Source organism: Meles meles, unplaced genomic scaffold, assembly GCF_922984935.1.
Source record: "Meles meles unplaced genomic scaffold, mMelMel3.1 paternal haplotype, whole genome shotgun sequence".
NCBI classification, from domain to species: Eukaryota; Metazoa; Chordata; class Mammalia; order Carnivora; family Mustelidae; genus Meles; species Meles meles.
In genome coordinates, this window is record NW_025721540.1 from 20,001 (window position 1) to 25,736 (window position 5,736).

Sequence of the window (5,736 nt, forward strand, 5' to 3'; positions counted from 1 at the left end):
CTGGGGGTTCCGGTACCCCAAGGCACCCTCTCGGATCGCTAGAGAAGGCTTTCTCACCGAGGGCGCATCGCCCCCACCCATTCGTCCCCCTGACCGGGCTCCGCCCAAGGAAACGCCGTCCCAAAGGCCTCCAGGGCCTGGGAGGGGGCGGGGGTGGGTCTGCGGCAAGGGACAGGCCCAGGACAATCCTGAGCACCCGCGGCCAGAGCCCCACGAGGGGACCGCCTTTGCCTCTTCTACGCACGCCATGCTCCCATCCCCGCCCGGAAGGGACCTCAGGCCTCCACACCGAGGCCACGAGAGGAGCGGAGACGGGCACGGCATGCCGGGCAAAGAGAAGCAGCAGCCCTCGGCTGGCCAGGCGCCGCAGCGCTGGCTCGGCCCGGCGCGGTCACTCACACGCCCCACCAAGTCCTGTCCACACACACCGCCCTGGCACGACGCGCACCAGAGGACGACGAGGTGCCCGCACCCCCACAGAGGGGTGCGGGTGGGCCTCCCTTACCGACTTCCACCACCCGCTCTCCGGACACACCACCGACAGCGGCAGCCCGAGGGGGTCGCTGGGAACGGGAAACGACGCCACCGCTCGGCCTCAGGCACCTGAGACAACCTGGAGCGCTCCAGGGGCACCACAGAGGGCCAGGCGCCACGCGCTCAGCACGCCCGGGCGGTGAGCAGCGCGGCCTCGGGATGGCCCTCCCCGACACAGGGAGGGCGGCTCACCCCGCGTGAAGGAGCCGAGAGCGGCAAGCGAGAGTGTCCGCTGCGTCAGCTGGACCCCACACCCACGGGCGCCCTGAGGCGAGAACCGTGGGAAAGCAGAGTCGGGCCGGAGCCCACAAACCCCCCCGCACCCTCCCCTCAACACCCCCCCACGGCAGCGGGTGGCAGAGGAGGAGGAGGAGCGAGGGGCCCACGGGCAGAACGAGAAGAGCGGTCCCATTCGCCATGAATGTCCGTCCCTCGTCTGACGCGGCTTAGACCCGGCCCGGGAGAACGCGACATCACCACATCGATCAGCGAAAACGTGCCCAAGGAGGAACCCAAGGGGGGAAACGCCTGGCGACGACAACCGACCAGAGGGACCTGCTTTCAGCCTCGCCGGCACCCCTCGAGCCCAGGGCAAGAGCAGCCGGGCAACCCAAGGAGAACGCCTGACACGTGGCACGGAGCCTTGCGGAACGGAGCGGGGGTTACCACGGCCGCAGCCGGGCGCCCACAGCGTGGAGTGAACGGGATAAAGGACCCACGCCACTTGCCCACGCCGCCCTCGGGTGCTGGAGACCAGAGGTGGCACCACAGCCCGGGACCAGCTGGGGGCACGAGAGCCGGCGCACAGGCCCACGCGGACGGCTCCAACGAGCGAGGGCCGAGCCGGATTTGGCACCACGGCCAAGCCCAGAGCCCCGCACGCACCCAGAGGCCCACATCGCTAAGGCGAGTCACTCAAACAGCGTGTCAGCACCTACCTGGCAACAAAACCTGCTCCTTTCCGGGGACAAAATAGCTACGCCATCTGGCGGGGCCTAGCCACGGGTCACCGGGACCTCGTGGGACCGTGGCCTGGCCACTGGCCCCAAACACTGCTCCATTACCCTGCAAAGAGCGGGGGGGGGGGGCGCCCCACGGAACCCCCAGGGCCATCTGGTCGACCCCCTGGAGCGTGGGGGAGCGGGCAGCCGGGACCGACCACGGACTCGAGGGAGGTGGAGCCGCCCGGGCCTGGCCGGGTAGCTCCTCCCCTGGTCCGCCTGTCGTCCCCAAGTCGGGACTTAGAAAAAAAATCAAGTTCTGCGGAGGGACCCGCCGGCCCTCAAAAAAAATCAAGTTCTGCGGAGGGGACCCGCCGGCCCTCAAAAAAAAAAATCAAGTTCTGCGGAGGGACCCGCCGGCCCTCAAAAAAAAATCAAGTTCTGCGGAGGGACCCGCCGGCCCTCAAAAAAAATCAAGTTCTGCGGAGGGACCCGCCGGCCCTCAAAAAAAAAAAAATCAAGTTCTGCGGAGGGGACCTGCCGGCCCTCAAAAAAAAAATCAAGTTCTGCGGAGGGGACCTGCCGGCCCTCAAAAAAAAATCAAGTTCTGCGGAGGGACCTGCCGGCCCTCAAAAAAAAAATCAAGTTCTGCGGAGGGGACCTGCCGGCCCTCAAAAAAAAATCAAGTTCTGCGGAGGGACCCGCCAGCCCTCAAAAAAAATCAAGTTCTGCGGAGGGACCTGCCGGCCCTCAAAAAAAAAATCAAGTTCTGCGGAGGGGACCTGCCGGCCCTCAAAAAAAAATCAAGTTCTGCGGAGGGACCCGCCGGCCCTCAAAAAAAATCAAGTTCTGCGGAGGGACCCGCCGGCCCTCAAAAAAAAAAAAATCAAGTTCTGCGGAGGGGACCTGCCGGCCCTCAAAAAAAAAATCAAGTTCTGCGGAGGGGACCTGCCGGCCCTCAAAAAAAAATCAAGTTCTGCGGAGGGACCTGCCGGCCCTCAAAAAAAAAATCAAGTTCTGCGGAGGGGACCTGCCGGCCCTCAAAAAAAAATCAAGTTCTGCGGAGGGACCCGCCAGCCCTCAAAAAAAATCAAGTTCTGCGGAGGGACCTGCCGGCCCTCAAAAAAAAAATCAAGTTCTGCGGAGGGGACCTGCCGGCCCTCAAAAAAAAATCAAGTTCTGCGGAGGGACCCGCCGGCCCTCAAAAAAAATCAAGTTCTGCGGAGGGACCTGCCGGCCCTCAAAAAAAAAATCAAGTTCTGCGGAGGGACCTGCCGGCCCTCAAAAAAAATCAAGTTCTGCGGAGGGACCTGCCGGCCCTCAAAAAAAAAATCAAGTTCTGCGGAGGGACCTGCCGGCCCTCAAAAAAAATCAAGTTCTGCGGAGGGGACCTGCCGGCCCTCAAAAAAAAAAATCATCAAGTTCTGCGGAGGGACCTGCCGGCCCTCAAAAAAAAATCAAGTTCTGCGGAGGGACCTGCCGGCCCTCGCCTCCTTCTCCCTCTCCCTCTCCCTCGCGGCCCGTGCCTCCACTCGCCGCGTGGCGCCGCACGGCCGCCACGGCCCGGTCCGAGCCGGTCCGAGCCGGTCCGAGCCGGTCCGAGCGGTCGCCGGCTCCCGGGCTGGGACTGGGAGAGGGGGCGGACCCGCGGAGGCGCCCCCTGATGGCCCGACCTCCATGGACATCGCGGCCCGTGCCTCCCCTCGCGGCGTGGCGCCGCCCGCACGGCCGGCCCGGCCCGGTCCGAGCCGGTCCGAGCCGGTCCCCACCTTACGCAGCGGGCCTCGGAAAACTTGGTGAGAAAATCGGGGGCGACGACCAGGACCCCACGCGTGCCCGCGGACGGACCCCTCGCGCCATCCACCGGCTTCCCGGCGAGGCTCGGGCCGGTCCCCAACCGCCCGAGTGTGACACGGGACACAAGGGACACGTGGGACACGGAAGGCCCGATGAACGACCAGAGCCACAGGCCGAACGGCGTCCTCGCACCGCACGCACACACTGTCTCCCATTCCCACGCCGGCGGGCAGGCGGGCGGAGGAGGGGGCACCGGCGGGTGCTGGTCGACCCCTCCAGGAAGCCCCCAACACCCCTCCGCGAGAGCCAGGAGGAGGAGAAGGCGGCGACGGCGGGGGCGGCGCCGCTGCTCCCCCATATACCTGGGGTTTCAATCTCCCGCGAGCCGATCGCGCGCCGACGCCCCAGAGACCGCGGGGACGATCGCTCTAGTGTCGCCGGCCTCCCGGAACTCCAGCTTGGGGACCGCGGCCAAATGCCATCCCTTGCCGACATCGCCCACGTTCCGGCGGGGAGACGCTATATAAAAGCGGCCGCCAGGTGCCGCCAGACAACCGCCACGAAAGACACCGAGGCAGATCCGGAACGCAGGGCCAGTGACAGTCGCGAGGCCGGCCGCCAGGCCGCCCGATCCCCTCCCGGCCCACTTCGGAGGGGCGCGCGGCCCCGGGGCGTCAGCCTCGGCAGCTCACGGCAGGCACGGCGCGACTCCAGCTCGCCCAGGGGAGACTTGGGGAACGCGTCCGGGCCGCTGCCGCCGGAAGGGGGGGGCCCGATTCGCCACGGGGGACACACACACACACACACACACACACACACACACACCCACCCACCCACCCCACCCCACCCCCACCCCCGGCGGCCCGGCAGGCCTGGAGGCACCAGCTTCCCACTGTGGCATGTGAGCAAGCGGGCGCCCGGGCCTCCGGGAGGACTTAGACAAATGTCCCCGGGCAGGGACTGTAAAACCGAGACCCACGCGAGTACTCCTTTAATGTTGTTGTTGTTGTTGTTGTTGTTGTTGTTGTTGTTGTTGTTGTTGTTGAAGATTTTATTTATTTATTTGACAGACAGAGATCACGAGCAGGCAGAGAGACAGAGAGGAGGAAGTAGCCTCCCTGTCCAGCAGAGAGCCCGATGCGGGACTCGATCCCAAGACCCTGAGATCGTGACCTGAGCTGAAGGCAGAGGCTTCATCTACTGAGGCCCCCCCCCCCCCCAGGCATCCCACACGCGCGCACTCCTAAACCAACAACGGATGAACCGTTTTTTTCCTAGCATTTCAAGGGCAGGAGGTCTACTCTGAAGCCAACGATGACACCTCGGGAGGACGGAAAGGGGGTGACTGACACACACCCCCAGAAAGGTGCTCACTGAACCTGTCTCTGCCCGTACCACGATGATGTCTAAGGACAACAAACAGCTGTGGGGAACATCGGTGCCAAGGCAGGGTCGTGGCATCCGTGACCAAAAGCGGAATAAACCCCGGGGCGGGGGTGGGGGGCAGTGGAGGGGGGGTGGGACGGCAGGGAGGCGGCACGGAATGGGGAGGAAGAGAGTTAAAATAGGGGTGCCTGGGTGGCTCAGGGGGTGAAGCCTCTGCCTTCAGCTCAGGTCATGGTCTCAGGGTCCTGGGATCGAGCCCCACATCAGACTCTCTGCTCAGCGGGAAGCCTGCTTCCCCCTCTCTCTCTGTCTGTCTCTCTGCCTACTTGTGACCTCTCTCTGTCAAACAAATAAAATCTTGAAGAAAAAAAAAAAAAAAACAGGGAGGGAGAGAGAGAGAGAGAGAGAGAGAGAGAGAGAGAGAGAGTTAAAATAGCCATTCACTGAAGAAATCCAGTTCCGGAACAGCCGCGCGGTCCAACTCTAGGACACGGCGGCGGGGCGGGGCGGGGCGGGGCGGGGCGGGGAGGGGAGGGGCCGGTGCTTGAGAAGAGGTAAATATTGATGATGAACTAACTATCCCCTGATGTGTGGCGGGGGGGGGACAAGGCGTAGAACTTCCCCCGGCCTGTGAAGGAAAAAAAAACAAAAAACAAAAAACTTTATTCGTTGGTTCTTTTCTTTGTTTGCTGGATTTTCAAGTACACGTATCTCGGGGCGCCTGACTGGCTCCCTCTGAGGACCACACGACTGCGACTCTTGACCTGCGGGGGGGGGGGGGGGGGGGGTCCTGAGTTCCAGCACCACGCTGGATGGATGGGTGGAGAGATTACCTAAAAATATAAAACCTTGAAGACACACACACACACACACACACACACGCACGCACGCACGCGCGCGCGCAGCAGCAGCAGCAGCAGCAGCATTATCTATCCAAGATAAACACCCCTGGGCAGGAAGTGGGGTCAGAGGAAAACAGAAACAGCGGTGGCAGGGGGAGAGGACACTAGAGGGCAACAGAGCAGCAGCATCCTGTCTAGGTGCTCTGGCGCTTTTGTGCTTTACAAAAGCCCAGGAG